This window comes from Papio anubis, chromosome 1 (genome assembly GCF_008728515.1).
Source record: "Papio anubis isolate 15944 chromosome 1, Panubis1.0, whole genome shotgun sequence".
NCBI lineage: Eukaryota > Metazoa > Chordata > Mammalia > Primates > Cercopithecidae > Papio > Papio anubis.
Genome location: NC_044976.1, coordinates 201,111,984 through 201,120,377, shown reverse-complemented (window position 1 = coordinate 201,120,377; position 8,394 = coordinate 201,111,984). Strand labels below are relative to the sequence as shown.

The 8,394-nt window shown below is 38.9% G+C and overlaps 1 non-coding gene and 1 pseudogene across 1 annotated transcript; one reads left to right on the top strand and one right to left on the bottom strand.

Annotated features, from left to right (window-relative positions):
* Positions 1-568: 568 nt before the first annotated feature.
* LOC116271919 lies at positions 569-679 on the bottom strand. The gene has a single exon (XR_004180656.1). It is a non-coding gene; the product is annotated as a U5 spliceosomal RNA (small nuclear RNA).
* Positions 680-1,674: 995 nt separating this feature from the next.
* On the top strand, positions 1,675-1,775 carry LOC116272066 (annotated as a pseudogene).
* The last annotated feature ends 6,619 nt before the right edge of the window (positions 1,776-8,394 follow it).

The window sequence follows — 8,394 nt, the reverse complement described above, 5'->3', positions numbered from 1 at the left end:
AAAATGCAAAGGAAAAGGTAAAGAAAAATAATGAAAGGGAAGATGATATATACACAAGGCAAACAAAAATATGGAAAATTAGTGTCCCTTGGGAAGAAAAAATAAATAGGAAATCAAACTAAACCTACAAAGAAAAGATCACACAGCTCCCAAAAAACAAATTGAAATATTATGACCAACACCAAGATGTCCTGGTAAAATCACTGAAATCCAAAGAAAAAAAGAATGAATCCTGACTGGTCCTCCGAGAAAACTCAAGTCATGTACAAAGGGCAACATTAAAGCTGGCTTCCAAGGCAATATTCAACACCAAGTAACACTCTCTATACGGTTTGGATGGAAGCGGGGAGCAGGGTGTACTCAAGAATTTTATACCCAGCCAGGTTGCCAGACATTATAAAGACAATAAAAATAATTTAACATGCATAGATTTGGATACTATAACAGCCATAGGCTTTCTTGATAAAAACCTATGGATGGTGAAATCCCAACAAGCAAGCAATAAATCACGACAATGGACTTGGGAAAGGCAAGGCTCTTTTATGAAAGGACTACTGGAGAGTGCTGGATCCTTTTATAAAAAGCTGAAAAATTGGTTTAAGTCTCAGAGTTGTTCCTCTCCATGGAAATCTTTCATAAAAGGCACAAGATTTATATGATCTTAAGAGAAACCAGGATAAACACTGAACAGAATGTCAATGTTATAACAGAGACATAAAATAACAATATAACTAATGAAAAAACTAGTATTTGACATTTGTATAGCACTTCTTGGTTTACCAAAGCCTTTTCCATACAATACCTCATTTCAACCAGTTTTAGAGATGGGAGCCTTAAGGCTCAGAGAAGCAAGATGAAAAGGCACTCTCACAGACTTTTCAACCCAATCTTGACAGTCTTTACACATGCACCGCTGTTGCATAAATTTGGTTTATAACCCCTATTTTATTTTTGGGTTTTTTTTTTTTTTTTTTTTTTTTTGAGAAGGAGTCTGGCTCAGTCGCCTAGGCTGGAATGCAGTGGCGCGATCTCGGCTCACTGCAAGCTCCGCCTCCCGGGTTCATGCCATTCTCCTGCCTCAGCCTCCTGAGTAGCTGGGACTACAGGCACCCACCACCGCGCCCGGCTAATTTTTTGTGTTTTTAGTAGAGATGGGGTTTCACCATTCACAGGATGGTCTCAATCTCCTGACCTTGTGATCCACCCGCCTTGGCCTCCCAAAGTGCTGGGACCACAGCCGTGAGCCACCGCGCCCAGCCGGGTTTTTTTTTTTAACTTTTAAGTTCAGAGGCACATTTATTTAAGTTTGGGGCACACAGGTAAACTTATGTCATGGAGGTTTGTTGTACAAATTATTTCATCACCCAGGTATGAAGCCTAGTACCCATTTAATTATTTTTCCTGGTCCTCTTCCTCCTTCAACTCTTCATTCTTCAATAGGCCCTATTGCCTGTGCATTGTTCCCCTCTACGTGCCCATGTGTTCTCACCATTTAGCTCCCACTAGTAAGTGAGAACATGCAGTGTTTGGTTTTCTGTTCCTGCCTTAGTTTGCTAAGGATAATGGCCTCCAGCTCCATCCAGGTCCCTGTTGTGTTTTTTCATGGCTGCATAGTATTCCATGGTATACATGTACCACATTTTCTCTATCCAGTCTATCACTGATGGGCATTTAGATTGATTCGGCAGCACATATACTAAAATTGGAACAATACAGAGAAGATTAGCATGGATGCTGCACAAGGACTCCATATCTTTGCTGTTGTGAATAGTGCTGCAATGAACATACACATGCATGTGTCTTTATAATAGGAAGATTTATATTCCTTTGGATATATGCCCAGTAATAGAATTGTTGGGGTCAAATGGTATTTCTATCACTAGGTCTTTGAGGAATCACCACACTGTCTTCCACAATGGCTGAACTAATTTACACTCCCGCCAACAGTGTATAAGGGTTTTTTTTCCTCCACAACCACGCCAGCATCTGTTATTTTTACTTTTTAATAATATCCATCTGACTAGTGTTAGATGGTATCTCATTGTGGTTTTGATTTGCACTTCTTTTATGATCAGTGATGTTGAGCTTTTTTCATATGATTGTTGTCTGCATGTATGTCTTCTTTTGAAAAGTGTCTGTTCATGTGTTTTGCCCACTTTTTAATGGGGTTGTTTAGTTTTTTTCTTGTAAATTTGTTTAAGTTCCCTATAGATGCTAGATATTAGACCTTCGTTGGATGCATAGTGGGTAAGAAATTTTCTCCCATTCTATACATTGCCTGTTTATTTTGTTGTTAGTTTTTTCTGCTGTGCAAAAGCTCTTAAGTTAATTAGATCCTATTTGTCAATTTTTGCTTTTGTTGCAATTGCTTTGGCATCTTCATCATGAAATCTTGGCCCATGCCCATGTCCTGAATAGTACTGCCTTGGTTATCTTCCAGAGTTTTTATAGTTTTGATAACTCCTATTTTGTACACCAACATAAAGACACCTAAGGACTTATGTGTTCTCCTAACAATTCCCAGGCATCCCCCTCACTGCAATTCTTCCAAGTCATCCCTGTTAACTCTCCTTTGCTCCCTGACTTCCCCTTCTCAACCAACTTGAGGAACTGCTATCTGATATCAGAACGAGGCCTCCTTCTATAAAAATGATGAACAAGGAGCTCCCTCAAAAGAAAAACTGATAGACACGAGTTACCATTGTGGGAAGACATCAAATAAGGAACATGTGAAGAAACTGGAAGTGTGAGGCCCAAAGAAGGAAAGGCTGAAGAGACACATGAGCGCTGACTTCAGATATGTCAAAGACTGCCATGGGAAATGGCAAATTGTGTGTTGTCTGTCACAGTGGGCAGTGATCTGATCCATGGCCCATCTCTCAAGCTCCCTGGAAAGCCATGTCCCAAACACCAGCCAGTCTCAAACCACTTCATGGTGCTTGTCAATTTAAAAGATACTTTTATTCTTTTTTGGTATCACTATTATCACTGGGATATGAAAATCACTCACCATAATTAGAAGATAACCATACAAATAAAGACAATGACAATAAAACAGCTTTTTGCTGTTGGCCAAAGATTTTGGGACAGAAGTCTGCTGAGCTCTGTCTTTATTACAAAGGGAAATGAGTGTTAGAGAAGGTTAAAGATGCACTAGCAGCAAATTGAGACTTTTGCCTTAGCAGGAGAGTGTGAGTCAATGGTACCCCACGCCATGTCCTTGTGACTCTGAAAATCATCTCTTGGACCACTGTGTTGCACATCCCACACCTGGACAGGAATGGCTGCTGGAGGTGAAAAATGTTCGCAAGCTATCTGTAAAGTTATTCTAGTTTATAACCACAAGAAGGAAGACAAGAGTTCAACAGGAAAACCCATGTTATAATATATAAAGTTTAAGCTAATAAGTACGGTCTGCTGTACTATACAGCATAATGCCTATAGCTAACAAACACGGCATTGTATACTTAAAATTTGCCTAGGGTAGATTTTATGTTATATGCTTTTACCAAAAACAATTAATCATAGTAATAACAAAGAAGAAACTTTGGGAGTTGAGGGACCTGTTTAATGATTGGTTTCACAAGTGGGATTCACAGGTGATTTTCATAAATGTGTTGCAGTTATCCTGAAACTTATCAAGATGTATGCATTAAGTACGTACAGCTTTTCTTTCTTCTTTTCCTTTTTTTTTTTTTTTTTTTTTTTGAGACAGAGTCTTGCTCTGTCGCCCAGGCTGGAGTGTAATAGCGCAATCTCGGCTCACTGCAACCTCCCCGTCCCAGGTTCAAGTAATTCTCCAGCCTGGGCCTCCCAAATAGCTGGTATTATAGGCACCCCCCATCATGCCCGGCTAAGTATGTACAGCTTTTTTATGTCAATAAGACCTCAATAAAGTGGTTTTAAAAAAATAAGTAACATTGGCAACAATGGAAAAAGCATCTTTATAAATGCTAATGATACTTATTTTTTTTAATGTCCTACAATTTACAAAGCACTTTCATTTACATCATTCCACCTAATCTGTTCAAAGTAATGACTATTCTGTCCTTGAGATAATTCAACAGAATCATCACTCAGGACAGATGATAGCCAAAGCCCTTTGCAACACCAGCAGTCTCAAAATGTGGGCTGCTTTACCACCTTGAATTTGAATTGCTAATTTTTAAAAGAAAGGGAATTTTAAATTAAAACTTTAACCTATGGTCAGTAAGAAGGCTGAATTGGATTTACTGAAGTAGAAAGCAATTTGATTTTAACTCAATGAAGATGAAGCACATCCAGGGGAAGTGAACACGGTAATCACTCTGGGTGTGTGTGTTAATATGACAACACATCATAGGAACGAAAGCACCGCCCTGCAGCTTATCAGGAATAGGAGGGCTCAGGAAAGATCACTGAAGGTAAGGAAGTATTTAAGCCCTGAGTCTGCAATTTAAAAAGAGGTAAACTCCAATGAAGTCGGACAGACTGTAAAGCTCAAGTGTGCAAATTAAACTTGTCTTCCTACCTCCCTTGGCAACCTTTGGACTGCCCCAGATTTATCCAAACTGAAAAGAATAAGACCTCTGTGGTCCTCCTGGGTACCTTAAAGTTAACGGAAATAATTTCACCAGTTCCTCCTTCTTTTAAGGGGTAGTAGATCCAAGCTGCTCTGTAAGGACTTCCTTCAGAATACAGGCTCTTGTCTGAAGGGCCAGGCTGTGCAAGGGGATCATAGCAGGGAGGCCAGCTGGTTTACCAGCTTTGAAGGTACCTTGTCTTAGCTACATTGTTTGACTATTCTCCTGAAAATGCATAAACACTTAAACACAAAGTCCAGGAAGCCCAGAGGGTTTGAGGCACTGCCATTTTTAACTGAAAGGGAAAGAACAAGGCCCTGTCTGAGAATTCCTAATCACCTCAGCAGCTTCCTCATCTGCAGCCAGTCCTGACCTCTCCTCTCCAGACTCTGCAGGTTGCCAGTCCTTCTCGGAGCCCATTACGATGGGGTGAAGATGAACACCTTTTTCCTTCACTAAGAACCTTTTGTTGTATCCTTCAAGCTGGCGAGGTCACAGATGTGTCTCGTATTGAAATGGCTGGGAGAGCCTATGCCATCTGAAGCGTATGTAGGGAGGGGTGGGCAGAGAGAAAGGGCAGCCACCTGGCCTGTCTCTATTTGCTTCTCTCAGCTTCTTTTGCATCATACCACTATTTGTTAAAAGATAACACTTCTATATAATGATAAATTAAAAAATGAGACTAGATATTTGCTAAGGGTTTCTTAGCAGACACTGATTGTCATATTTTATTTATGCGCCAGGGAGAAGTTCCCATGGCCCTTTAATTAGATTTGCTCTGTAATTTGCCATATTTCTCTCAGAATTCCATCTGTCTCTTCTTATTATCCTAGTCTTTAAATCTTTCCCTGGAGAGATTAATTCAGTACTATGCTTTTCTTTTTTCTCTTTGAGACAAAAGCTACATGACACAAGATGGCAGACATTCTACAAGATACAAGAACAGCTCAAAATGGCTTTTGCTTTAATATGACATGAAAAGCTTGGGGTTGTAGTTATCAATAAACTCAACCTGAGTGAGCAGTGGATGTGATGTGGGTGCCAAAAAAATAAGCATTACCTTGGCTTGCACTGAAGAGATCTAGCATTTGGATTAAGGGAGGTAAAGACCTACTATTCCCTGTCCTACTAAGATTACATATGGACTATTCTTTTCCTTTATAAGCACTACCTTCTAAGAGAAAAGAGCCAGAAAGGCAATTAGTGTGGCATGGCCTTTAGTGGAAGCGAGAGTCCTCCCATACCCACAGAGGATGACGATGCAGCTGACGAAGTGCTGCTCTGAAACAATCCGGATGGTGGCAGTGGGAGGAAGAGATGCAAAGGCAAAGAGGAAACTTTGTAGAACTAGTTCAGAAATCATCATGAGGGAAAGGAAAACAGAAAACCTATTGTACCATTGGCCCTTGAACAACATGGGAATTAGGCATCAATCACCTGCACAGTTAAAATTCACTATAACTTCTGACTCTTCAAAATCTTACCTACTAATAGGCTATTGTTGACCAGAAGCCTTATTGATAACAGAAATGGTCAATTAACACATATTTTGTATGATATATGTATTATATTCTCAAAATCAAGGAAAGCTAGGGAAAAGAAAATATTATCAAGAAAATCATAAGGAAGAGAAAATGTATTTACCCTACTGTACTGTACTTATTGATACCGTAAGTTTACATTGTCTGCTTACAAACTGAATTATCTGTCTGAAATGGTGAGCAACCACAGTGCAGACCTCAATTTATAGTATATATCAAACAATTCAGCTTTTACTTGTAATGTCATGACTTTTCTCTGCTTTTTGGGAGCACTTCCAGCATCAGTAGTGGCACTTCGTATTAGTCCCGCCGTGTCATTCAAAGATTATAGTATTGCCCTAAACACAAAAAATATGTGAGAACTGAAAGAGATAAGTTTTATTGCAATGTGCAATTTACTGGAGAGAGAAACTGCTCATGTGCAGACGGTTAGCATCACATGGCATTTTAAGTGGATACTTCCAACACGTGAGCTCACCACAATGGCAATGTAGCTGGCAATGCAGCAATTATTACAGTAGTACCTTATATATACAGTTAATTTTATGCAATTATGATTTAATAATATATTTTATGTTGTTTCTATTTCTCTCCACTGCAAAGGACGCCATGTACAGTCTGTTTGCATATGTTTTGATACATTTTTACTTTTTAGAATAGATGTGTGCATTATTTTATGGTAGTAAATGATAAAATAGACTAGTATCTACATATATTTTATGCATTCATGACATACCTTTTTCTTAATTTTTTTTATATTTCTAGGATACATGGTCTGTCTGTGAGTTTTTTCAAGTTGCCACAAATCTCCAAAAATATTTCTAATATATTTACTAAAAAAAAATTCATGTAGAAGTGGACTTTCACAGTTCAAACCCATGTTGTTCAAGGGTCAACTGCATTAGTCTCCTATTGCTGCCATAACAAATTACTATAAATTTAGTGGTTTCAAGCAACACAAATCTATTATTTTACAGTTCTGGAGGTCAAAGTGAGTCTCACTAGGCTAAAATGAAGGTGTCAGTGAACTCCTCGGCTTTGGTCCCTTTCTCCATTTTCAAAAGCAGTTGAGCATCTTCAAATCTCTCTCTGACTTTGACTCCTGCCTCCCTTTTTCCTTTATGAGCACCCTGTGATTAGACTGGGTTCACATGGATAGCAAAGATAGTCTCTCCATCTAAAGACCCTTAACTTAATCTCATCTGCAAAGTCCCTTTTTGTCATGCAAGGTAAAATATTCATAGGTTCCAGGATTGGGATGCAGACAGCTTTGGGGAGTTATTATTCTGCCTACCACAACTATCATTAGATATGGGGGGATGTGGATAATGAAAGGCTTGAACTTAGATCTCAGGCAAGATTAAGTTCAAGGACTGATAGGTAAATATTGTAGATGTTTAAAATAAGCAGTGGAGTCGGGGAGATCTAGGTTCAAACCTTGACTCTTTCATGTGTGAGTTGGGTAATTTTGGCAAATTGCTTAATGTCTCTATCTCAGTTTCTTCATCTGAAAAACAGGGATAAGCATAGCTTCTCCTTAGACTGTTGTGATGGTCAAGCTAGATATACATAGATGGATGGATGGATGGATGGATGGATGGATGGATGGATGGATGGATGGATAGACAGATAGATAGAGAGATAGATAGAGAGATAGATAGATAAATAATAGATGTGGCATTAGCACATGAAACTGAAGCTCACAAAATTAAACAGTTTGGCCATATCTGTGTAATTTAATACCTATGATGCTTCTATTAGCTAATCCTTAGGATTAAGATCAGTATTTGGGCCTAATTTAGGGAGACATCTGTTAATTCATTAAAAAAATAAGATTCTGCATCTATATAACAATGCTCATTGTCAGAAACTTAATGGAGCATTAGCCTCCATGGAAATAAAGCTCTGGTTATGGAGGAGACCAAACAAATAGGCTAAATATACCTACATGTGTCAAATAAAAAAGTATCAAATGTGATGTGCTAAATGAGTGCTATAGGTATATGCAACATGTGGAGGGTAAAGGATGCAAGTTATTAATCTTAGCTCATAAAAAAGGCTTCCTAGTGGCAATGGAGCTTGAAGGAAAGCATCAGATTTCAGGCAGGAGGGTGGAAAGTGATACAACCTAAGTGAGAATGTTCATTGCAAGTTGTAGGAGCAGGGTAACTGAAGTAAGAATTCACATAAAGTACAAGGGACTTAAATGCCAGCAGGAAACAAGAAGTAACTGAAGACTGCAGATGTCCAGGATGTCCACATCAAAGTGATGTGGAAATCATGGAAGAGGC